Genomic DNA, 26,703 nt, shown 5'->3' with positions numbered 1-26,703 from the left:
AATCCCCCCCATCTCTCCCACACACTCTCCCACTCTCTCTCTCTCTTTCGCTTCCCCCACACCCTCTCACTCCCACAATCTCTGTCCCCCACACTCTCTCTCTGTCCCCCAACTCACTCTCTGACACTGGGAAGAACTCCCTGGGCTTGCTTTGAAGTAGTACAATGGGATCATTTCCGTTTACTTGAGGGGGTTTATGAGGCCTCAGTGTAACCTGTGTTGTCTAAAACACAGCCCCTCTGACAGTGCTGTACTCCCAACAGCACAGCGCTATTAACCTAGGTATTGTTTTCAAGAATCAGAGGTTTGGACCCGTATCAAGAGGCAGATGTACTTCCAACTGAGAAGAGACTGGCACCAATGTGTTTCCTCTTTATCTCTCTCCCCACGCCCCTTCTTGCTGAGGTATGTGATATTTGAGGCTAAATTGTGTCAATTGTAAAACAACTGCATTGTTTCAGTTCAGGTTGGAGGTATTCTACCCTCACCATGCATGTTTACAATGAGAATATTGCCAACAGCAAGGTTAAGCTGAAAAGACCCAGCAGACGCGAGGGAGATAGATTCTATTGCTAATGAGGACTCTCTGGTGTGGGTGAATGAGAAGAGGGATCTGTGTTAACCCCTTGGCATTGCAGGAACATATTGAATTTGTCAGCATGTCTGTCCCAGCTCCAAGGTATCCCTATCTCACAGAGAAATGCATTGCAATGCTCACAACATTCTGTTAGAACTTTAAATATATATGGACAAAAATATCGACTGTCAATGTATTAATTTTAAAAATTCTCATCGACAAAGCCTGATTTGCCAGCATGTGATGTTAGGGTAAGAGTCACTCACTATGTAACTGTACAGAGTCACTGTTTATTCAGGGTAATGATCACTCACTGTGTAACTGTACAGTCACTGTTTATTCAGAGTGAGGATCACTCACTGTGTAACTGTACAGAGTCACTGTTTATTCAGGGTAATGATCACTCACTGTGTAACTGTACAGTCACTGTTTATTCAGAGTGAGGATCACTCACTGTGTAACTGTACAGAGTCACTGTTTATTCAGGGTAATGATCACACTGTGTAACTGTACAGGGTCACTGTTTATTCAGAGTGAGGATCACTCACTGTGTAACTGTACAGAGTCACTGTTTATTCAGGGTAATGATCACACTGTGTAACTGTACAGAGTCACTGTTTATTCAGAGTGAGGATCACTCACTGTGTAACTGTACAGAGTCACTGTTTATTCAGAGTGAGGATCACTCACTGTGTAACTGTACAGAGTCACTTTATTCAGAGTGAGGATCACTCACTGTGTAACTGTACAGAGTCACTGTTTATTCAGAGTGAGGATCACTCACTGTGTAACTGTACAGAGTCACTGTTTATTCAGAGTGAGGATCACTCACTGTGTAACTGTACAGAGTCACTTTATTCAGAGTGAGGGTCACTCACTGTAACTGTACAGAGTCACTTTATTCAGAGTGAGGATCACTCACTGTGTAACTGTACAGAGTCACTGTTTATTCAGAGTGAGGATCACTCACTGTGTAACTGTACAGAGTCACTGTTTATTCAGAGTGAGGATCACTCACTGTGTAACTGTACAGAGTCACTTTATTCAGAGTGAGGGTCACTCACTGTAACTGTACAGAGTCACTTTATTCAGGGTAAGGATCACTCAGTGTGTAACTGTACAGAGTCACTGTTTATTCAGGATGAGGATCACTCACTGTGGAACTGTACAGATGTGTCTTTATAAGCTCTGTTTGTGAACAGAATTCCCACTCACCTGAAGAAGGGGCTTAGAGCTTCGAAAGCTTGTGTGGCTTTTGCTACCAAATAAACCTGTTGGACTTTAACCTGGTGTTGTTAAACTTCGAACTGTACAGAGTCACTGTTTATTCAGGGTAAGGATCACTCACTGTGTAACTGTACAGAGTCACTGTTTATTCAGGATAAGGATCACTCACTGTGTAACTGTACAGAGTCACAGTTTATTCAGGGTAAGGATCACTCACTGTGTAACTGTACAGAGTCACAGTTTATTCAGGGTAAGGATCACTCACTGTGTAACTGTACAGAGTCACTGTTTATTCAGGGTAAGGATCACTCACTGTGTAACTGTACAGAGTCACTGTTTATTCAGGATAAGGATCACTCACTGTGTAACTGTACAGAGTCACAGTTTATTCAGGGTAAGGGTCACTCACTGTGTAACTGTACAGAGTCACTGTTTATTCAGGATAAGAATCACTCACTGTGTAACTGTACAGAGTCACTGTTTATTCAGGATAAGAATCACTCGCTGTGTAACTGTACAGAGTCGCTGTTTATTCAGAGTGTGGGTGGGGACTGTAGTTATGAATGAGCTGTTGGTGAAGACTGGCATCCAGGGAGCATTGCAAACTGTGCGAATCACTGCCAAGTCAGTGGAGTGCCCCTCCCCCGCTGCCACCTTCCTAAATTTCAAACACTGCCTCTTTTACAGAGACTGGGCTGCAGTCCAGGCTGGGGATCCTCGGAAAGTGGCTTCATAACGAGGCTCCACAATGTTTGCTTCCACAACGAAATGTCAGTGAGTGTCCGGAGATAAATGATGTGTCTGAGCTGGGAGCTCATTGAGAACTCTGAGACTGTAACCGGAGGAAAGCTCCTCTACTAACTATCGGAGATATATGCTACTCGCAGGTTAATGTGACACCTTCGGGCAATGAAGTTGTTCCAACTGCAAAAAGCTCAGCTGGGATTCTCAAGCCTAACCCAGATTCTGTTTCACATCAAGTTGCACTCTGCTCGGTTCCGAGAGCTCTTGTCGGTTTATAATAGTGTGAAGGTGCATTGTCTGTGGCTGGGATTCACATTACATCATTCCCCGATCCAGGGAGACTGTGTTTCCCACCCTCTGGGTAGACTCTGTTGGGTCCTGTGCTCTTCGAGAATGTGCACAGACAGTTCTGTTCCATTGCTGAGCTGTCAGACTGGCTCATTCGGTCACACACTCAACCCCAGAGTCAGAGGTTGGAGCTTTAGAGGAACTGGAGGAGGCCATTCTTTGATTTTGATTTGATTTATTATTGTCACATGTATTGGGATCCATTGAAAGGCATTGCTTCTTGCGCGCTATACAGACAAAGCATACCATTCATAGAGAGGAAAAGGAGAGAGTGCAGAATGTAGTGTTACAGTCATAGCTAGGGTGTAGAGAAAGATCAACTTAATGCGAGGTAGGTCCATTCAAAGGTCTGATGGGAGCAGGGAAGAAGCTGTTCTTGAGTCGGTTGATACATGACCACAGACTTCTGTATCTTTTTCCCGACGGAAGAAGGTGGAAGAGAGAATGTCCGGGTAAGTTGGGTCCTTAATTATGCTGGCTACTTTTCCGTGGCAGCAGGAAGTGTAGACAGAGTCAATGGATGGGAGGTTGGTTTGAGTGATGGACTGGGCTACGTTCTCAACCTTTTGTAGTTTCTTGCAGTCTTGGACAGAGCAGGAGCCATACCAAGCTGTGATACAACCAGAAAGAATGCTTTTTATGGTGCATCTGTAGAAGTTGGTGAGAGTTGTAGCAGACATACCAAATTTCCTTAGTCTCCTGAGAAAGTAGAGGCATTGGTGGGCTTTCTTAACTATAGTGTCAGCATGGGGGGACCAGAATAGGTTATTGGTGATCTGGCCACCTAAAAACATGAAGCTCTCGACCATTTCTACCTTGCCTCCATTGACGTAGACAGAGACATGCCCTCCCCCTTGAGCCCTCCTAGCTATTGAATCATGGTCCATATACCTCATTAAGAAGTTTAACAACACCAGGTTAAAGTCCAACAGGTTTATTTGGTAGCAAAAGCCACACAAGCTTTCGGAGCTCTAAGCCCCTTCTTCAGGTGAGTGGGAATTCTGTTCACAAACAGAGCTTATAAAGACACAGACTCAATTTACATGAATAATGGTTGGAATCGAATACTTACAACTAATCAATAAACCTGTTGGATTTTAACCTGGTGTTGTTAAACTTCTTACTGTGTTTACCCCAGTCCAACGCCGACATCTCCACATCATGACCATATACCTCATCTCAGAGGTCTCACATACCTCATGGTGTCACAGTGGTTAGCACTGCTGCGTCACAGCACCAGGGACATGGGTTCAATTCTGGCCTCGGGTGACTTTGTGTGGAGTTTGCATGTTCTCCCCATGTCTGCGTGGGTTTCCTCTGGGTGCTCCTGTTTCCTCCCACAGTCCGAAGATGGGTGGTTTAGATGGATTGGCCATGCCAAATTGCCCTTCAGTGTCAGGGGGACTAGCAGGGTAAATACATAGGGTTACTGGGATAAGGCCTGGGGTTGGATTGTTGTTTGATGGGCTGAATGGCCTCCTTCTGCAATGTAAGAACTCTATCATCTCCATTTTCCAACCTTGGCTCCACATCGCTTGACATCCTTCACTATCTAAAATCTATCAACTTCATCCTTGATAGCTGGAATTATCCTTCTACACACTTTGGGGAGATTTTCACGGGTGCTTGCTGATTTTGCTCTGTTGAGTGGCTTGGCTCAAATTTTAAGATCGTGTTCCTGATTCTCATACCACAGGAAATAAATAGCTCCTCACATTCAAATAGTGTCCAGTGCTGGTCATTGAAAGTGTCAGGACAGTTTGAGAGCATGGTTAATAAGGCATACAGAGTACCCTGAGCTTTATTAATTGAGGCATAAGAGCAAAGAGGTTATGTTGCACTTGTAGAAGACACTAGTTTGGCCTCAACTGGGATGTTGTGTCCAGTTCTGGGCACCACACTTTAGGGAGGATGTGAACACATTGGAGTGAGTGCAGGAGGTTCATGGGAATGTTTCCAGGGATGAGGAAGTTGAGTTAGGAAAGTAGATTGGAGAAGTTAGGACTGTTTTCCTTGGAGGAAAGAAGCTGGGAAGAAATTTGATAGAGGGGTCGGCACAGAGTAGTTCAGAGGAAACTGTTTCCAGCTGTGAAAGGATTAAGAACGAGAGGGCACAGATTTAAAGTGATTGACAAAAATAGGGGAAGTCACGTGGGAAAAGGTTTTCTCGCACAGTGAGTGGTTAGGGTCTGGAATGCGCTGCCCGAGAGTGTGGTGGAGGCAGGGTCAAAAAGGGAATGAAACTGTTATCTGAAAAGGAAGAATGTTTCAGAGAAAGACAGGAGAACAGCACTCGGAGCATTGCTCATTCGGAGAGCCGGTGTAGACACAGTGGGCTGAATGGCCTCCTTCTGCACTGTACGAATTCTGTGATTGTGTGACTTGAGCACAGGCTGACACACCAGAACAGTGCTGAGGGAGTGCTGCCTTGTCAGCGGTGCTTCTCTTCAGATGAGACTTTAAACTGAGATTGTGTCTGCTTTTTTTGCACTGATTCAGGAGGTATATAGAGGTGTGGCATTATACAAAGAAGATCCGCTGTCCGTCCTGGCCAGTGTTCAACATAGTGTAACACCAATTCTCAATTATATTCCAATACATTTTCCCCAAGTACTGTCGGTCCTCATTGAAGAAATATCCAAATCATTCTAATGAATGATTATTGGAGCAAATAGGTGTTTATTCTGTGGAGCTGATTTGATGACATTTATATTTCTTGTTCCTTATTTGAATATTATAATTTATTATTAAGCATTTTGACATCTGCATTTCCTGTCAGCTTTTTCCATTATAAATTCCAGTGTCCACATTTATAATGGAAGCCGTCTATGTAAACGTGACTTGTCACACTCTAATTATACCCTTAAGGTTAATAACTCGGTGAGCCCAGCAATTTGCACTTCTGTTTTGCCTTTAACATTGACCAGGATTCCAAGATGCTTCCTGTTCCCATAATTTTGTAAGCTGTTTTTGGATTGAATGATTACATCGTCCACAAGCGGACCTGGTTGGGAGGCTGTGTCTGAGGTAGTGTCCTGGAGGTGCTGTGAAGTAGCCTCTTGCCTCAGAGACATAAAGAAAAATGCCATTGTTTTGTTCACAATATTCCCCCTTGTGTTGAATAATTCCTCCAACCTTGATCTCACCTGATGACAGTAATCATTGAAAGCTTTCATTTGTGCTCAACGACTGACTTTAGCCGGAGTTGTGACCGGAGCTCCACAAAGCTCCTGGGCGAGAGAGAGAGAGAGGGAAAATTCCAATTAGTTCCTGTTTCCTTTCATTATTCAGTACCTCCTGACTCGTGGGCCATGATCGGTGGTTTCATAGCTTTGGGCATGATCGTTATTCCTATATCTTCACCCTCTCGGGATCCTCATGCTAATTCCACACGACATGACCTGAACGCTTCTTCAATGTCCACTGCCAGCTGTAAATAACAGCCAGTGGGACAGTTAGCCCTTTAATGCTGGGAGGGCTCCATGGGCGGATAATTAGGTTATGTTTTCCCTGGGACTGGACTGATGGTGAAGTTACTGGACTAGTAATCCTGAGGCCTGGACTAATGATCCAGAGACAGGACTTCAAATCTCACCATGGCAGCTGGGCAATTTAAATTCCGTTCATTAAATAGAATAAGAGCCTCTGTTGATTTTTGATTTTGATTTATTATTGTCACATGTATTAGTACACAGTGAAAAGTATTGTTTTTTGCGCACCATACAGACCAAGCATACCATTCATAGAGAAGGAAACAAGAGAGTGCAGAATGTAGTGTTACAGTCATAGCTTAGGGTGTAGAGAAAGATCAACTTAGTGCAAGGTAGGTCCATTCAAAAGTCTGATGGCAGTAGGGAAGAAGCTGTTCTTGAGTGGGTTGGTACGTGACCTCAGACTTTTGTATCTTTTTCCCAATGGGAGAAGGTGGAAGAGAGAATGTCCGGGGTGCGTGGGGTCCTTAATTATGCTGGCTGCTTTTCCGAGGCAGCGGAAAGTGTAGACAGAGTCAGTGGATGGGAGGCTGGTTTGTGCGATGGACTGGACTACATTCACAATCCTTTGTAGTTTCTTGCGGTCTTGGACAGAGCAGGAGCCATACCGAGCTGTGATACAACCAGAAAGAATGCTTTCTATGGTGCATCTGTAAAAGTTGGTGAGAGTGGTAGCTGACATGCCAAATTTCCTCAGTCTCCTGAGAAAGTAGAGGCATTGGCCTCATCTTAGTAATGGTGAAAATGAGACTAATGGCTTGTCGTAGAAACCCATCTGATTCACCAGCGTCTTTTAGGGAAATCTGCCATCCTTATCCGGTCTGGTCTATGTGTGACTCCTGACTCACAGCAATGTGGTTGACTCTCAACTGTCCTCTGAAATGGTCGAGCGAGACACTCGGTGTTGTCTCCACCTCCTTCTGGCGTGCAGTTGGGGAAAGGTAGCACTTGCCAGTGCTGTCTCCATCCTGTGAATAAATAAAGAATGGTGGGTTTAGAATAGTCACAATCCCCTGCATACCAGAAGCTGCTGTACCCTTGGCATGTTTTTTTCCAGAGCGCTGGTACACCAGGGTACGTTGCGGCCCTCTGCTATTTTGTTGTGAATCTAGACTGGAGGTGAGTAGAAATCGAAGATGCAGCTATAATCTTTTCTCCAGGTTTGCCCACAGAGCATCGTGGAAGTGAATCTTTAATTCCAGTAGAGGCTGTGACGGGATCAACAACCTTGGGGTAATGGGGGGTGAGGGTGAATTCCAGCATAAAGAAAGCAAAAACTGTGAACTAGATGTTAAGAAATGTTAAAGGGTCATCTGGACTCGAAACGTCAGCTCTTTTCTCTCCTTGCAGCTGCTGCCAGACCTGCTGAGATTTTCCAGCATTTTCTCTTTTGGATTAAGAAATGTTTGTTTAAATTTGAGGGAGCAAAATAGCATTTGCAGAGATTGAAGGAGAACGCGTTGTTTCAGGGACACCCAGAGACGCCCCTCAAAAAAAAAAGTTTTGAGTCATGTATGCTTCCCCTTCAGAACTCGGAGTCACTGTTTCAGGCCAGTGGCCTTCCACCAGAACACAGAACTAAACTATCAACGTTGCTTTTCTCTCCACGGACACTGCCTGACCTGCTCAGTATTTCCAGCATTTTCAGTTTTCATTTCCGATTTCCAGCATCTGCAACATTTTACTTTTGTAAAACCCCGCGCCTCGTAGAATTGTACAGCGCAGTAAGGGGACTGTTCAGCTCTTCAGCTCATCTTACCCCTGTGTGGATACTCTGAAGGAATTATCCATCAAGTCCATTTTCCCTCCCCTGTCTCTGTATCCAAGGGGCCCTCCATGATCCAACACTCACACCTGAGTCAGGGGGTTATGGATTCCAGGTCCAGTGGTATTATATTTAAAAATCCCATGGTATTGTTAAACAAGCAGATTGTCCTCCACAATTTAGAAAAACAGAATATCTTTTAAGTGGGAAATTGATGCAATTGATGTGGCACTGCTGCCTCACAGCGCCAGGGACTTGGGTTCGATTCCCGGCTTGGGTCACTGTCTGCATGGTATCTGCACGTTCTCCCTGTGTCTGCGTGGGTTTCCTCCGGGTGCTCCGGTTTCCAGTCCAAATATGCGCAGGTTAGGTTGATTGGCCATGCTAAATTGCCCCTTAGTGACCTGGGATGTGTAGGTTAGAAGGATTAGTGGGGTAAATGTGTGAGGTTACGGGGATGGGGCCTGGGTGGGATTGTTGTCGGTGCAGACTCGATGGGCCGAATGGCCTCCTTCTGCATTGTAGGGTTTGTATGATTGTACACATCATCGAACGTTAGCAGCAAGCATTTATGAAAGCAAATAGTGTGATAGTCCTCATTACAGGGGGGGGGGGTTTCTGTTTTTGAGGAAGGATGCCTTGCTGCAATGATGGAGGGTTTGGAGAGAGGATATCTGAAGTACCCTGTAGGTGACCTGAGCAAGACTATACTTGCCTTTGAAAGGGTGAGCCAGACTGGTTCCTGGGATGACAGATTGAGTAGAATGGATTGACATTCTCTGTAATTTAGGAGAATGAGGGGTGATCTCATTGAAAGGCATCAAATTCTTCGAAGATTTGACAGGTGGGATGCTGCAAGGATGTTTTTCCCCCAGGCTGGCAAGGCTAGAACAAGGGGGTCACACACTCCGGATAAAAGGTTGGCTGTTTGGGACAGAGATGAGAAATGCATTTACTCAGAGGGTGGCGAATGTTTGGAATTCTCTGGGACATACGTCCAGGGAGGCTCAGTGCTTACAAGAGCATTATAGTGTGCATGAAACAATACTGTATACTAATACATGTGACAATAATAAATCAAATCAAATCAGATCTATGGAGACTCAATCACTGAGTTTGTTCAAGACAGAGATGATAGAGAGGGTTACGGGAATAGGGCCGAGGTGGGATTACTGTCGGTGCAGATTTGATGGGCTGAATGGCCTCCCAGGGCAGCACGGTGTCAGAGTGGTTAACACTGCTGCCTCACAGCACCAGGGACCCAAGTTCAATTCCTGGTTTGTGTCACTGTCTGTGTGGAGTTTGCACGTTCTCCCTGTGTCTGCGTGGGTTTCCTCCGAGTGCTCCGGTTTCCTCCCACAATCCAAAGATGTGCGGGTTAGGTTGATTGGCCGTGCTAAATTGCCCCTTAGTGTCAGTGGGACTAACTAGGGTAAATGCATGGGGTTATGGGGATAGGGCCTGGGTGGGATTGTGGTCGGTGCAGACTCGATGGGCCGAATACCCTCCTTCTGCACTGCAGGGATTCTCTGATTTTTGAACACAAAGATAATCCAGAAAAACGGGGCAGGAGCAGGAGGTGTAGAAATTCAGCTGTGGTTTTATTGAACGTTGGAGCAGGTTTGAGGGATATGTCAGACTCCTCTTTGTTTTCATGTTCGATGGTAAACTTACCTCTCAACTCTCATCATTAAGACAAAATATCTTTCGCTATTGTCTGTGGGAGCTTGCTGTGCACAAACTGGCCAGCTGCCCCAGGCCCTAAATGACAGCAGTAACAACATTCCAGTGTTTAATTGCGGGTAAAGCACATCGCGACACCCTGAGGTTGTGGAAGGCACTATGCAAAGGTAAGTCTCTCTCTTCCCCTCGGGTAGCTGTCTCTTTAAGGGCACAATGGCAGTGCTTCTGGAGGCTGTATGTGTGACAGACACAGCTTGGCAAGTGGAGGAGGGAGGGCGGTGCTCAAGCAAGAGAGGACTTGTGAGGAGAATATAAAAAAGGCTTCATTTACATTCAGCTTCACTCCAGTAGCACGCAACCCTGCAAAAGAAGCTTTGAAAGCCGAATTAACTTTGATAAAATGCGATCTCCTGGCATGCCCCTGCTTCAACAGGTCGCTTGCTAGGCTTCTGTGCAATCACGGGGGAACACCTGTAATCGCGGTGTTAAACCCCATAACTGGCGATCCTTTTAAGAGAACATCTGAACAAGGATAGTGCTGTCCATTGTAACAGCCGCATGTGGCTCACTGGGCAATTCCAAAGTGGCTAACTGCCCATTTCTCATTAGTAAATAAACAATGAGTAATGGCACCGTCATTGGACAATGTTCATGTTGGCATGGTGTAGGCAGGGAAAGCTGACCTCTCTGTTTATCAGTAAAATGGACAGAGGGAAATCGGAGCGTGCAGGTTGTGATTGTGGTTTGTGCTTAAAGAACATAAAAGAAGGAGCAGGAGTAGGCCACATGGTCCTTGGAAAGATCACCCCTTAAAGGGGCAACTACCACAGTCACATGGTCCTTCGAGCCTGCTCCACCTTTTAGTGCAATAATAGCAGAACTCATATCAATTCTGTTTCCCTGCTCTAATCCTATTTCCCTTAACTCCCTTAATGCCTAAAATCTATCGATTACCATCTTGAAAAGACTCATTGACTGAACAACCCTGTGCAGTGGAGGGTCCCCGGGGCCGGAGGGTTCCTGGGGCGGAGGATTCCAAAGCCCCTGAATGAAGAGGTTTTGCCTTGTCTTAATCCTAAATGGCCGATGCCCTATTCTGAGAGTGTGACTGTGAGTTGGAGATTCCTCAGCCAAGGAAACAGCACCATAGCAACATCGGAAAAGCAGAGCTGCCATCGGGCTTGCTCACAGAGAATAACAGGTTCAGGCCTCCAACAGGAGGCACTAGAGAGCAAGGGGCAAGCTGCATCGAGATGGATTCTGGGGGGTGGGGGAAGAGCAGGAGTGTGTCTGACTGGGGGATGGGGGCAGGATGGGCCGAAGTGTGGTGGGAGATTCTGTCCTCCAATGACTGTATGGAGCCTATTGGTTCTTTAGTGTGCACTGTCTCCCTGGACACCCTTCCCAGTTAACAGCCCCTGGTTTGGGATGGGGTCCCTGTTGGCAGTGGGAGAGGCTGTGGGACACATTGCTGTCTTCCGCCGACACTGGGTTTTCCTCATTCCCTGCCATGGTAACCGTGTGCCAATCCAGAAGTAACACAAGGAGTAAGAAGCTCGTTCACAATGTGCCACGTGGGAGTGATCTGTGGAAGTGAAGTTACAAAAAATTGAGTGTTCAAGTCTCACTTGAGGGGATTTGACAAATAGTCAGACACTCCAGTGCAGTACGGAGGGAGTCCTGCACTATCAGAGATGCCTGCTTTTGGATGCAATGTTAAATTTCACTAAAACACACAGGTTATCCGATTTAATCACAGCTTAACCAAGGACTCCACGCATCCCGGACATTCGTGGAGTTTGCACATTCTCTTCGTGTCTGCGTGGGTTTCCTCCGGGTGCTCCGGTTTCCTCCCACAGTCCAAAGATGTGCGGGTTAGGTTGATTGGCCAGGTTAAAAATTGCCCCTTAGAGTCCTGAGATGCGTAGGTTAGTGGGATTAGCGGGTAAAATATGTGGGGGTAGGGCCTGGGTGGGATTGTGGTCGGTGCAGACTTGATGGGCCGAATGGCCTCCTTCTGCACTGTAGGGTTTCTATGATTCTATGATTCTCTCTTCCACTTTCTTCCGTCAGGGGAAAGCTTCAAAAGTTTGAGGTCACGTCCAACTGACTGAAGAACAGCTTCTTCCCTGTTGCCATCAGACTTCTGAATGGACCTACCTTGTATTAGGCTGATCTTTCTCTATACCCTAGCTATGACTGTAACACTACATTCTGCACACTCCTTTCCTTCTCTATGAACGGCATGCTTTGGCTGTATAGCGCACAAGAAACAATACTTTTCACTGTATCCCAATACATGTGACAATAATAAATCAAATCAGAATCATTGCTGTTGGTAGGGCCCTTGCAGTGAATGAATTGAGTGTCCGTTTTCAACAATATAACTTTGACATTTCAAAAAGAAGGATATTGCCTGTAAATCATGTTGGGACGTCCTGGGAGAATGGGAGGCGCTATAGCAATGTAAATCTGCTGGCACTTCCCCGGGGGGCGGAGGATAATGAGCTATTTGGACAGTGCTGTATCTGAGATGTGGGAGGGAGTGAGCGAATTTGCCTTGCTGCTCTGGGCTGGCTCCCTCGATGGATTTTCTGTCACTCAAACTCTGCTTCTCTCAAAGCCTCCGAAAGATCCAGTAGGGGGAAGACTTTACAATCTTTGGAGCGTCAGGGACACTGAGTGTTAAAGCCACAGACATTCGTGTACACAGCATTGTGCTTATTATTAATCTCCTTCCAGACACTGGTAATTTTGAGCTTTACTGAATATCAAATGAATTGAATACTACAACTTCATTCACAGAAACTGTCTGTCTTGTGATCTCCCTATTCTTGTGTCAGAACCTGCAAGTTATAATGCTAACATGCACAAGCTGTGTTACTATTGGAGATGCAATTCTGGATCATTTGTGGTGCTTCAGCTTGGTGTTACAGGCGAGTCGTCACCCGAGACCCTGTCTACCCGAACAGGTGAAACACCCCACGCTGCGGTTTCCCCAAAAAAACACCAACAGCCAGTACCCCGGCCAACACTCCTCCCAAAACTAAAACTGCTTGGACAGATTGGTCAGCCATTGCGATGCTTGCTATGGGATCTTGCTGTGCATAGGCGGCCTGCTGCATCTACAACAGCGATACACTTCAGGAATGTTTCACTGACTGCAGAACCTTCTGGGGCATCCCGATGATATGAAAGGTGCATGGTGGCACAGTGGTTAGCACTGCTGCCTCACAGCGCCAGGGACCCGGCCTGGATCACTGTCCGTGTGGAGTCTGCACCTTCACGCCTTGTCTGCGTGGGTTTCCTCCGGGTACTCCGGTTTTCTTCAAAAGACGTGCTGGTTAGCTACATTGGCCATGTTAAATTCTGCCTCAGTGTACCCGAACAGGTGCCGGAGTGTGGTGACTAGGGGATTTTCACAGTAACTTAATTTCAGTGTTAATGTAAGCCTACTTGTGGCTAATAAATAAACGTTTTTAAATGCAACGTTGTGTTCTTGCTACATTCAGGGTGTTGGCATTTAGCAAGCATCGCCCAGCTTCTTGCTGCTGGTATCATGGTGAAACAGTGGTTAGCACTGCTGCCTTACAGCACCAGAGACCTGGATTCGATTCCGATCTCAGGTGACCATCTGTGTGGAGTTTGCACATTCTCCCCTTGTCTGTTTGGGTTTCCTCTGGGTGCTCCGGTTTCCTCCCAAACTCCAAAGATGTGCGGGGCAGCACAGTGGCACAATGGTTAGCACTGCTGCCTCACAGCGCCAGGGACCCCAGGTTCGATTCCTGGCTTGGGTCAGTGTCTGTGTGGAGATTGCACGTTCTCCCCGTGTCTGTATGGGTTTCCTCTGGGTGCTCCAGTTTCCTCCCACACTCCAATGGATGTGCAGGTTGGGTGGATGGGCCATGGTAAATGTACGGGGTTGCATGGATAGGGTGGGGGAGAGGACCTGAGTAAGATACTCTGTTAGAAAGTGAGTGCAGACTTGATGGGCCGAACGGCCTCTTCTGCACTGTAGGGATTCTATGATCACTGTGGCACCTGGCAACAGAGATGAAGCCGCATCAAAATGGCACCATTTGCTGAGTTTGGGGGGGGGGTGTAGTTTGAGGGAAGATAAACTTGCATTCATTTAGTGCCTTTCACTGTCTCAGGAATCCCAAAAATTCTTTACAGCCAACAAAGTACTTTTTTGAAGTGTCATCACTGTTATAGTGTAGGAAATGCGGCAGCCAATTTGTGCACAGCAAGATCCCATAAACATCCATGTGATAAAGAAGCAGCTGATCTGTTTTTGTGGTGTTGATGGAGAGGCAATTGTTGGCCAAAACGCCAGGGGATCCTTCCCTGCCCTTCTTCACGTAATGCCCGGCGTTCCCTACCTCCATCTGCTGGGACCTAAAGACAGCACCACCAGCTGCCCTGCAGAAACTCACCAATGTTCCTCAGCGCCTTCCAAGCCCACCAGCATGACCTTCTACACCAAGAGCAGCAGGTCACTGGGAACACCACCACGTGGAGGTTTCTCACCAAGCCGTTCACCATCCTGACTTGGAAGTATATCACCATTTCCTCACTGTCACTGGGTCAAAATCCTGGAGCTTCCTCCCTAATGGCACTATGGGTGTACCGACATACAGAGACTGCAGCGATTCAAGAAGGCACCACTTTCTCAGGGGCAATCAGGGATGGACAATAAATGCTGGCCTAGCCAACGACCTGATTGAGAATCTTGCCCTCACTCGCACCTTCCACCCAACCCCATGAGGTGGCATCATACCAGTGTCAGGAGCTTTAGAAGTTGTGCAAGTAGTGAGGTTGACCATTACTTCAGACTCCTTTCCACCCGAGGGAGGTTGATGTATAATTATTGTCCTGTGTTGGTTGACGGGTGGGGTATTGGATGCTCTGCTGTTGCTCAGCTATCCTGCCTGGAACATTCAGATGTATTAGTTTCAGCATGGACCATTAGAACAGTGATGGGCCAATTCATCTACAGGTAGCTTGTCACTTTGGTCACCTGGAGGCCTCAGCCTGAAGCCACCATTTCAATGTTGTGTGTTTTAAGTTATTGGTTCACCTTATCTTTTTGGCTCTACCTGTGCAACACACCCTTGGGAAGTGAAAGTCAACCTAGTCCCAGGCCTGTGCTGGCGCCATTAACTACTAGATTGGGAGCACTATTGCCAGAAGTCTGGGAGTAGGTTTGTTGACAACTTGAAGAATGTATTTCCACCACACCCTGATCAGAAAAAAAGGATCACGAGGTGCAGGTTGCTGATTTAACTCTGCCCTCACAGGGCAAGTGAAAAGAGTTTTGCGGACTTGTCACCACGTTGGGCACTGCTGTTGCCACTGGCAACCGGTTAGCCCAAATAACAGTGCAGCCATTTAATTTGGCTCTTACTGCATATTGCATTGGTATCAAAAATGCTGGAAGAATTGGCATGTTGCTAGACAGAGTGCCAGGCCTGGGTGCTTGCTTGCCTCAGACATTCCTGAAACCCTGCCAAAGCTGGAGACAACACCTAACACTGAGTAAGTCTTTCCCCGGAGTGGGAACAAAGGAGGCGGCAGGTATTAGAGCCATTGTTTGTCACTTCACACTGCCGCTGAACCAAGATGAGGTCATTCCTGTTCTAACGGCAGCCATGTTGGCTCCAGTGCGGGGACAGGGCTGGGAATGTGAATACATGCTCACCTTGCTGAGGCACAGACAGCGGCAGTGTATTTTTGGCTGGGGAAAGGGAGTATTGTTACTCAGTTCTTTACCTGAGGTTAACTAAGGGAGCTGAAAGGTTTACATTAAAGCTGGGGTTGGGAGCTAGACCACATGGCTCGTGAGGTTTGACTATTTTCCTCAGGATGTGGTGAATGTGACCAAAGCTTTGCACTGCTGTTTGGGTCTGTTGGGTGCCAATTGATAAAGATTGATCGTAATTAGTCAATCACTCCATTACCATTGTGTCGTCTGATGAGCAACATGATGGATATTGATCTTATATTCTTCCTGTAACTCTAGCCCACACCCCTACCCAAGCCTGGTGGAATCCTCATTTACATATACATCAGTTACATCTGAGTCTGATGATATTGGGTCAAGACAGTCATTTTAACATCAGTCTGATTGGCCAGTTGACTGACACCGAATCATAGAATCCCTACAGTACAGAAAGAGGCATCTGTCCATCTAGTCTGCATTGACTCTCGGACAGAGCACCTTACCCAGGCCCACCCCCTACCCTATCCCCGTAACCCACACATTTATCCTGCTAATCCCTCTAAGCCAATCAACCTAACCCGCACATCGTTGGACTGTGGGAGGAAACCGGAGCACCCGGAGGAAACGCACGCAGACACGGGGAGAACGTGCAAACTCCACACGGACAGTGACCTGAGGCCGGAATCGAACCTGTGTCCCTGGCGCTGTGAGGTGGCAGTGCTAACCACTGTGCTACCCGACATAAAGGGGTTCTGGTGAGTATTTTTCTTTTGCTGCCCTAGTGCGCAGCTCAGGGTAAAGCGGAGTGCCCTGCTCCAGGCACTTTGCCCATTTCCTTGTGAGATTGGGGTCAGTGAATCCAAGTCATTCTGTCCCGCTGTGGAGTGAAGTTGAGCTCAATTGCTTGGGCCTTTTCCAGAGGCAGGCTGTGGCCTTGGTTATGGCCCCCATGTACTCAGCTCGATGGGCATTGGATTGACTGCATTGCTTGTGCGCCCGTTCCTTTCTTCTCTACTCCCTACCCCCCCCCCCCCCCAAGTCCTCACCCTCGCAAAGTGTCACTGTTTTATAGTGAAGAGTAGGCTGGCACTCAATGGTCAGACTCTCTCTGCGCTGGAGTAAGCTCACCGCCAGCCTCACCATAGTAACGGGAGCAGTATCATGGTGAGAGTTGGCCTGAGAGATGAACATGGTGGGCTCAGGGGAAGGGAAGACAGCATTGTACAAAGCTCAGAGGGTGACATCTAACCTGGAGCCTAGCTTGCCCAGCCAGCCAGCCAGCCGCAGTACCCCCTGGTTTAATAGAGCATTCGATTGTGCCAGGGTTCCAGACATTGAGAGCGATGACTGACTGGGTAGCGGTCTCATTCCGGAGTCAGAAGGTTGTGGGTTCAAGTCCCACTCCAGGGACCTGAGCACGGGAGTATGGGCTGACACTCCAGTGCAGTGCTGAGGGGGTGTTGCACTGTTGTGGCGAGGCTTTGTTTTTCAGTTGCAACCTTAAACCAAGGCCCTGTCCGACCCCCCAGGTGATTGTAAAGGATCTCATGGTACTCTCTGGAAGAGAGAGCAGCAAAGGATGAATATTTATCCCTCAACCAACACCATTGAGAAAAACAGGTGGCAGCTTGTGGGATCTTGCTTTGCACAGGTTTCCTACATTGCAACAGTGATTAAATGTACATTCACTGCTCTATCATTGGCTTTTCAGTGCATTAGGACGTTCTGAGGTTGGGAACGGCGCTAGATGAATGCAAGTCCACGAGCAAGAGGAAACCCACGTATGGCGCTTCATGCCTGGGGCCCCTTAGAGACAATAAAATGAAATAGGTGGTTCCCTTTGATCCCAGATCTGTGACCAAGTGAGACAATGAGGGAAGGCCGCTCCCCTTTAATCCAGATACAGGATCCAGCTGCAATTCCCACCCTATTCTCTGTCCACAGCCCCATTCTCCCCCGCTGTAACTTTATCCACCTTCAAAAATAGCGACGTTTACTTGCGATCTGCACTTTTAGCAGCTGCAGTTCCCTTTCTGCTCCCACCCCCCGGCTGTTTGTTCATGCTCGCTCTTTTATTGATATTGCTGCGTTCCGGTATTTCCATCTGACCCCCCGCCCCTGTGTTTAGCCCCAGGAGAGGTGGTTTACTCCAGCATCTCCCTGACACGATTACGCTGCTGCTGAGTGAGCTGTGTTAAACTCAAACCCCGCCTGCCCTATCAGGAAAAGACCCATGGCAATATTGCAAAGCAGAGCAGAGGAGTTTAACCCTGGTATCCTGGTCAGTGTTTAGCTCTCAATCGACATCATTTAACACAGATTATCCAATCAGGATCACATTGCTCTTTGTGGGACCTTGTCACGATTTTAAAATTCATTCTTGAGGTGTGAGTATTGCTGACAATTTATTGCCCATCTCTAATTGCCTTCGGGAAGATAGTGGTGGTCTCAGGATTCGGGGCAGGCCATTTAAGACTGAAATCTGGAGGAATTTCTTCACTCAGAGAGTGGTGAATCTTTGGAATCTTTCTCTACCCCAGAGGGATGTGGAGACTCAGTCATGATGTGGAGATGCCGGCGTTGGACTGGGGTGAACACAGTAAGAGTTTTAACAACACCAGGTTAAAGTCCAACAGGTTTATTTGGTAGCAAATACCATTAGCTTTCGGAGCGCTGCTCCTTCGTCAGATGGAGTGGAAATCTGCTCACAAACAAGGCACACAGAGACACAAAATTCTGTAACTTGATTTTGTGTCTCTGTGTGCCTTGTTTGCGAGCAGATTTCCACTCCATCTGACGAAGGAGCAGCGCTCCGAAAGCTAATGGCATTTGCTACCAAATAAACCTGTTGGACTTTAACCTGGTGTTGTTAAAACTCTTACTGAGACTCAGACAGAGATCGATAGATTTCTGGATACTGTTGACTTCAGGGGATATGGGGATGGTGCGGGAAAGTGGCATTGAATGGCAGAGCAGGTTTGATGGGCTGAATGGCCTACTTATGTTCCTATTTGTTTTTTATTCATTCGTGGGATGTGGGTGTCGCAGGCTTGGCCAGCATTTATTGCCCATCCCCACTTGCCCTTGAGTAGCTGGTGGTGAGCCACTTTCTTGAATCACCGCAGTCCCCGTGGTGTAGGTACACCCACTGTGCTGTTAGAGAAGAAGTTCTGGGATTTTGACCCAGCGACAGTGAAGGAATGGCGATATAATTTCCAATTCGGGATGGTGAGTGGCGAGGAGGAGTGCGCACAGATGTTGGTGTTTCCATGAAAATCACTGCACCTGGCTAAAACAGTGTCTCTAAAGCAGTGCCACAGGTGTAACTATTTCTTCTGAGCAGCCCTGTTAAACACTCCACCCGATTTGAGTTCAGTGGAAAGGAAGATCAGGAAGGGTTTATAACAGATGGCTGATCTGCAGCTCCCCCATTTGTACTGCCTACTGAAATTTCAGGTTGTGTTGAGAACAAGAGAATTTAATTTTCTCAGTTAATATGCTAAATTGCCCTTAGTGTCAGGGGGACCAGCTAGGGGAGATGCATGGGGTTATGGGGATAGGGCCTGGGTGGGATTGTGGTCGGTGCAGACTCGATGGGCTGAATGGCCTCCTTCTGCACTGTAGGGATTCTATGATTCTATGATCCTGCTGCCTTCGTTATCCCAAATGTTAGAGGGTCACGGCTTTGGAAGATGCTGTGGAAAGAAGCTTGCTGAGTTGATGTACAAATTAGCATCTGTGTTTCCCTCATTACAACATAGACGACACTTCAAAAAGCACTTCACTGGATGCAGAGCACTTTGATTTTGATTTGATTTATTATTGTCACATGTATTAACATACAGTGGAAAGTATTGTTTCTTGTGCGCTATACAGACAAAGCATACCGTTCACAGAGCAGGAAAGGAGAGAGTGCAGAATGTAGTGTTACAGTCATAGCTCGGGGTGTAGAGAAAGATCAACTTAATGCAAGGTAGGTCCATTCAAAAGTCTAATGGCAGCAGGGAAGAAGCTGTTCTTGAGTCGGTCGGTACGTCACCTCAGACTTTTGTATCTTTTTCCCGACGGAAGAAGGTGGAAGAGAGAATGTCCGGGGTGCGTGGGGTCCTTAATTATGCTGGCTGCTTTGCCAAGGCAGCGGGAAGTGTAGAGTCAATGGATAAATTTGGGACATCCTCGGGTTGTAAAAGACATGATAGAAATCGAAGACTTGACTTTATTGAAGTGAGTGTTAGCATACACGTAGAGAGAGAATAGTTACCAATCTGCTTGTCACAGTGCCAGCTCCTCTGTTTATGTGACTCTGGGGTACATGGTGATATTTCAGTCCGCCACAACTCTATCCTAAACACAATGGTGCTCTTACTGTCCCATGAGTGATTGTGTGCCAGTGGATTGTTGGGGTAGACTATGCCTCAAATTCTACCCTTGAGCTCAGGATACAGGGACTGATGGCACGTGCAGGCTGTCTAACCCGCACTCGAGGGGAGCCAGGAATGATTTGGATTGGGAGACACCACGAGGAACATTGCCCTCCTGAGAGGTCCATGGATCAAGGAAAATCTCCACATCCTTAAGGAGTTAAAATGCACAGTTTAAAAATAATAACACCTGCAGTTCCTGTCAGTGAATCTCCCAGTATAGATTACAGGGCAGCTTAGTCTTCATATTTACTGTCTCTGCAACAAATACAAAACTCATTTCCTGCTTAGACTGACTCTTGGTAATCCTGACTCCAGTGCTCCCTCGCTCTGGGCTGTACCATAAACACATCGACTCCTCTCATCCGTCTGAGTCCCGATCTCCTATCTTCCTTAGGCGCCTTTGTTCCCGTGGGATCAGCACTATCCCCTTTGCATTTGGATTGGAGCCCAGTGGTTATCGTCTTGGTTTTCTCTGCGCGTGAGGCAGAGTGTTTGCCCCTATCTCTGTCCGCCCATCTCCATCTCTCTCACCCTTCCCTGGGCTGAAGAGTGCTTTATCGCATATCTGACTTTTTCGATATTTGGTCCATATTCGGGGTTAACGCTGACTTAAAATCCTTGAACGCAGCATTATTCATCACTTAACCCATTCTATACCTGAGAGGAGTGCTTTATGGGACCGCTTTAAACTACATCTCAGCTCTGCTGTGTACCATGGGACCATTCGATAGGGTATTGTAAAAGAAGCTTTACTCTGTATCTAACCCTGTGCTCTGTACCTGTCCTGGGAGTGTTTAATGTGGACAGTGTACAGGGAGTTTTACTCTGTATCTAACCCCGTGCTGTACCTGTCCTGGGAGTGTTTAATGTGGACAGTGTAGAGGGAGCTTTACTCTGTATCTAACCCTGTGCTGTACCTGTCCTGGGAGTGTTTGATGGGGACAGTGTAGAGAGAGCTTTACTCTGTATCTAACCCCGTGCTGTACCTGTCCTGGGAGTGTTTAATGTGGACAGTGTACAGGGAGTTTTACTCTGTATCTAACCCCGTGCTGTACCTGTCCTGGGAGTGTTTAATGTGGACAGTGTAGAGAGAGCTTTACTCTGTATCTAACCCCGTGCTGTACCTGTCCTGGGAGTGTTTGATGGGGACAGTGTAGAGGGAGCTTTACTCTGTATCTAACCCTGTGCTGTACCTGTCCTGGGAGTGTTTGATGGGGACAGTGTAGAGAGAGCTTTACTCTGTATCTAACCCCGTGCTGTACCTGTCCTCGGAGTGTTTGATGGGGACAGTTTAGAGGGAGCTTTACTCTGTATCTAACCCTGTGCTCTGTACCTGTCCTTGGAGTGTTTGATGGGGACAGTGTACAGGGAGTTTTACTCTGTATCTAACCCCGTGCTGTACCTGTCCTGGGAGTGTTTGATGGGGACAGTGTAAAGGGAGTTTTACTCTGTATCTAACCCCGTGCTGTACCTGTCCTGGGAGTGTTTGATGGGGACAGTGTACAGGGAGTTTTACTCTGTATCTCACCCTGTGCTGTACCTGTCCTGGGAGTGTTTGATGGGGACAGTGTAGAGGGAGCTTTACTCTGTATCTAACCCCGTGCTGTACCTGTCCTGGGAGTGTTTGATGGGGACAGTTTAGAGGGAGCTTTACTCTGTATCTAACCCTGTGCTCTGTACCTGTCCTTGGAGTGTTTGATGGGGACAGTGTAGAGGGAGTTTTACTCTGTATCTAACCCCGTGCTGTACCTGCCCTGGGAGTGTTTGATGGAGACAGTGTAGAGGGAGCTTTACTCTGTATCTAACCCCATGCTGTACCTGTCCTCGGAGTGTTTGATGGGGACAGTTTAGAGGGAGCTTTACTCTGTATCTAACCCTGTGCTCTGTACCTGTCCTTGGAGTGTTTGATGGGGACAGTGTACAGGGAGTTTTACTCTGTATCTAACCCCGTGCTGTACCTGTCCTGGGAGTGTTTGATGGGGACAGTGTAGAGGGAGCTTTACTCTGTATCTAACCCCGTGCTGTACCTGTCCTGGGAGTGTTTGATGGGGACAGTGTAGAGGGAGCTTTACTCTGTATCTAACCCCGTGCTGTACCTGTCCTGGGAGTGTTTGATGGGGACAGTGTAGAGGGAGCTTTACTCTGTATCTAACCCCGTGCTGTACCTGTCCTGGGAGTGTTTGATGGGGACAGTGTAGAGGGAGTTTTACTCTGTATCTAACCCCATGTTGTACCTGGCCTGGGAGTATAGTCAAGGTAGAAAAGTATTTTATTGGCTAACACTGATGTCAATACCTTCCTGCGTAGGTGATGTATCTTCTTGCTGCAGCTTTAAGCTCCTCAGTGATCCCTGAGCAGTGACGTACTGCATTCCATTTTGCTGGAATTGATGCTTTCTATCGAAGTGCAAAGCAGCAGAGTTGCATTGTCCACGTGACATGTCGTGTGAGTTGTTATTTGTTGTGCACGCACTGTTTATGCATTGTGTGGAATGTATTGCCACTGGCTTCATAGGAGACGCATCAAATATCGCAAAACTCGACTTGTTTATCTCGTACAAAGTGTAGATTGGCTGCTCCTGATACAGAGGCACATTACACTGAGGTGTGGCAAGGGCTACTTTACATTTATTTTTGCATAGATACCTCGGGCCAACATTTGAGACACACGCTACGAGTCTGATTTCCGCTCAGTCATGACCCTTTCCTTTCCTGTCGGGCCACACACTCTGTGATTTTATCACTGAGATTCAGTCTGATGTCCTTATTATCTCGCAACTTATCTTCCCCTGACCCCCTCTGTTTGTCACCTACTGTCCCAGTCTGAGACCCAGTCTTTAGTTGGCTTGTCTTCCAGAGATCTGCGGTTCTGAATTTGTACACAGGCTAATATTAAAGTACAATGTCTCTCTGTCCCTCGGTCTGTCTTATGACCTCTCTCTCTCTCTCTCTCTCCCCCTCCCCCTCCCTCTCTGTCTGTCTCCCCTACCCTCCCTCAGATTGTCACACAATGTGTCTCTCTCTCTCTCTCTCTCTATCTCTCCTCCCTCCCGCCCCGTGGTCTGCCCTATGTTCTCTTTTTCTTTCTCTCTCACCCACACACCCCCACCTTTGCGATCCGATCTCTGTTCTCCTCAGTCTGTGTGCAGAGACTAGTTTCCCTGGTGCTTGTTCACAATGACTTGGTTAAAATTTGAAACTTGCCAAGAAGAATGAATAGTTTGGGGAGGAGGGGCCCAAACTCCACTCTCCCACAGCCTGTCCATCAGTGCTCCAAGTGCGACTTATGAAGAAGCTTTGTCCTGTGCCTAACCTGTGCTGTACCTGGTGTGAAGTACAACAGGAGCACAAACCTGCTCGGTTTGACAACAGCCAGTTTGTTTGGCACTAGCCCCCAGATGTTAGTAAGGAGGACTTTGCAGGGTCCACAGGGCTGCTTGTTTTGCCGTTGTCTTTTCTGGTGCCTAGGTCGAGGCCGGGTGGTCCATCTGGTTTCATTTCTTTGTTGAGACTTTGTAGCGATTGATACAACTGAGTGGCTTGCTGGGCCATTTCAGAACCAACCACATTGCTGTGGCCCTGGAGTCACATGTAGGCCAGATCAGATAAGAACGGCGGATTTCCTTCCCTAAAGGACTTTAGTGAACCAGATGGGTTTTTCCGACAATCAACAATGGTTTCATCAGTAGATTCTTAATTGAGATACTTTTATTGAATTCAAATTCCATCATCTACTGTGGTGGGGTTTGAACCCGGGTCTCCAGAACATTAGCTGAGTTTCTGGATTGTTGTCTAGCAATAATACCACTGGGCCATCACCTTCTCTGCACAAGTAAGTGCACCTGGCCATTATGGGGGTCGAACCCGCAACCTTGGCGTTATTCACAACATGCCCTAAACAGCTGAGCTAACCGGCCAGCCACCTGAAGCTTTTAGAACATAGAACATAGAACAGTACAGCACAGAACAGGCCCTTCGGCCCACGATGTTGTGCCGAGCTTTATCTGAAACCTTGTTTTTTTTCCTCAATTCTTGCTTTGCTGCCTCCAGCTCCGGTAGAAGGTGCGAAAGATGAAGCATTGAAATAGATTTATTTTGACATTAGTCCGACTGGCACCACAGAATCTAAAGTAGTAAGGCTCCACTGTCCTCATGAACATCTGTGCGCAAAACTGTTAAATAACTGACAGTGATTGTGGAATGTGTTTCATTGGCCTGGCCAGCTCTGAAAGGAGACAATTCAAGGGTTGCCAACTCTGCTTGGCCGAATTTTGGGAGATTTTGTTTACACGGTCTCCTGTTGCCTGCCCCACCCTCACGTTCCCGCCAATGGTAGCCAGGTGTGTGTCTTTCTCAACGCCAGTTGGAAAGCTCACAGCCTGCTCGTAACCTGATAGGATGATTGGGAGTCAGTGAACAAAAAGCAGACAATTGTCTGTAATGCTGCCTTGATTTTTCTCTGAATTTCTCACAGCCGAGTGTTGGGAAAAATGCCAGCACCGCTAATTCAGGAGGGTTAGCAACGCCAGACTCAGCTGGTGGATTTTACACAAGGCATTAAATAGCCACCTGTAAGAAATCAAATTTCTTCCAGAGCGGTGTGGCTATCAAGGATTCAATTTTTTTTCTCGTTCTAAACTGAAGCCTGAGGCCGACTCGAGTTATGCAAGATAAACGTGAGCTCAGCGCATCCCTATCCTTTCCCTCTGGGCCTCAGGGTCCCTGTGGCATTGTTTCCCTTACTGAACTGGAGGCACCATTCTCCCGCTGAACTCTCAGAGTTGGTGGGAAAGTGGACCAAAAGCCCAAGGCCAACCATGGTCATAGTGAAGAGCGAAGCAGGTTCAATAGGCCATCTGGTCTGCTCTTGCTCCTCTGTCTTGTTGCAGGAAGCATAGCATCCAATTTGCAAAAACTCCCACAAACAAGATCATGAGTTGGTAATCTGGACAATTCTTCTGCTGTTGACTGAGGGGTAAATATTATGATGTGGAGATGCCGGCGTTGGACTGGGGTAAATACGGTAAGAGTTTTAACAACACCAGGTTAAAGTCCAACAGGTTTATTTGGTAGCAAAAGCCACGAGCTTTTCACGAGCTGGAAAGCTCGTGGCTTTTGCTACCAAATAAACCTGTTGGACTTTAACCTGGTGTTGTTAAAACTCTTACTGGGTAAATATTAGCCAGGGCACTGTGGAGAACTCCACTGCTGTTCTTCAAAGTAGTTCCAATGGATCTTTTACATCCACATGAGCAGACAGATGGAGTCTCACTGGAATGTTTCAGCTAAGAGACAGCACAGCACCTCTGTAATGTGGTACTTCCTCAGCACGGCACTGGAGTGCCAGCCTTGATTTTTGTGCTCCAGTCCCTCCATCTGAGGGCTTGTGTCAAAATAGTGAGAGCTGTCTCACAGGCTAGTCATGCAACAGCCTGACATCGTCACACTCACGGAATCATATCTTGCAGATAACGTCCTGGACACCACCATCCCTGGGTATGTCTTGTTGCACCAGCAGGACAGACCCAGCGGAGGTGGTGGTGGCACAGTGGTATACAGTCGGGAGGAAGTTGTCCTGGGACTCTAGACTCCATGAAGTTTCATGGCATCAGGTCAAACATGGGCAAGGAAAATCTCCTGCTGATTACCACATACCATCCTCCCTCAGTTGATGAGTCAGTATTCCTCCATGTTGAACACCACTTGGAGGAAGCACTGAGGGTGGCTAGGGCACAGAATGTACTCAGGATGGGGACTTCAATGTCCATCACTAAGAGTGGCTCGATGGTACCACCACAGACCAAATTGGCCGGGTCCTAAAGAATATAGCTGCTGGACTGGGACTGCGGTAGGTTGTTGTAGACTAACTCCCTACTTCTGGTTTACTCTGGGTAAGACTATCTAAATATTGTTTGCACACAGCACCTTTATTCAGCCTTCCAAATTCTTACACTCGCTAAAAACTATATTAATGCGTCCACGTGGGCAAGGCTGTTACCCCCTCCAGAAACATTCACTCCCTCCACCACCGACGCAGCTGCGTGTACCATCTACAAGATGCACTGAATGAACTCACCAAGGCTCCTTAGACAGCACCTTCCAAACCCACAACCACTACCATCCAGAAAGACAAGGGCAGCAGACACATGGGAACACCACCACCTGAAAGTTCCCCTCCAAGTCACCCACCATCCTGACTTAGAAATGTATCGGCCATTCCTTCACTGTCGCTGGGTCACAATCCTGCAATTCCCTTTCTAACAGCACTGTGGGTGTCCCTACACCACATGGACTGCAGAAGGCAGCTCACCATCATCTTCTCAAGGACAACCAGGCATTGGCAATGAATACTCGTCCAGCCAGTGACACCCACAACCCATGAACGAATAAAAAACACTGAAACCTCTGGATAATGTTGCTAGAATGTCTGTTAATGCAGCATTTTTATTTGAAATTAATTTTATTTATTTATTAGTATCACAAGTAGGGCTTACATTAACACTGCAATGAAGTTACTGTGAAAATCCCCTAGTCGCCACACACCAGTGCCTGTTCAAATACACTGAGGAAGAGTTCAATATGGCCAATGCCCTTAACCAGCACGTCTTTTGGACTGTGGGAGGAAACCGGAGCACCTGGAGGAAACCCACGCAGACACGGGGAGAATGTGCAAACTCCGCACAGACAGTGACCCAAGCCGGAAATTGAACCCGGGTCCCTGGC

General features: G+C 47.2%; 1 protein-coding gene across 4 annotated transcripts in view; it reads left to right on the top strand.

The window, feature by feature from the left end:
• caskin2b (CASK interacting protein 2b) overlaps positions 1-26,703 on the top strand; it is a 255,010-nt gene that overhangs the window by 76,643 nt on the left and 151,664 nt on the right. The window contains exon 1 of one of the 4 annotated variants that reach the window (XM_078225318.1): positions 15,355-15,373. The exons of the other annotated variants lie outside the window; for them this stretch is intronic. The gene's annotated coding sequence lies outside the window, so the exon portion shown is untranslated. Of the gene's footprint in view, positions 1-15,354; positions 15,374-26,703 lie in introns of those variants that run through there. 4 annotated transcript variants of the gene reach the window in all.

The sequence above is a fragment of the Mustelus asterias genome, chromosome 12 (assembly GCF_964213995.1).
Source record: "Mustelus asterias chromosome 12, sMusAst1.hap1.1, whole genome shotgun sequence".
NCBI classification, from domain to species: domain Eukaryota; kingdom Metazoa; phylum Chordata; class Chondrichthyes; order Carcharhiniformes; family Triakidae; genus Mustelus; species Mustelus asterias.
The sequence above is the reverse complement of the archived record's forward strand: the minus strand, read 5'-3'. Positions and strand labels throughout refer to the sequence as shown.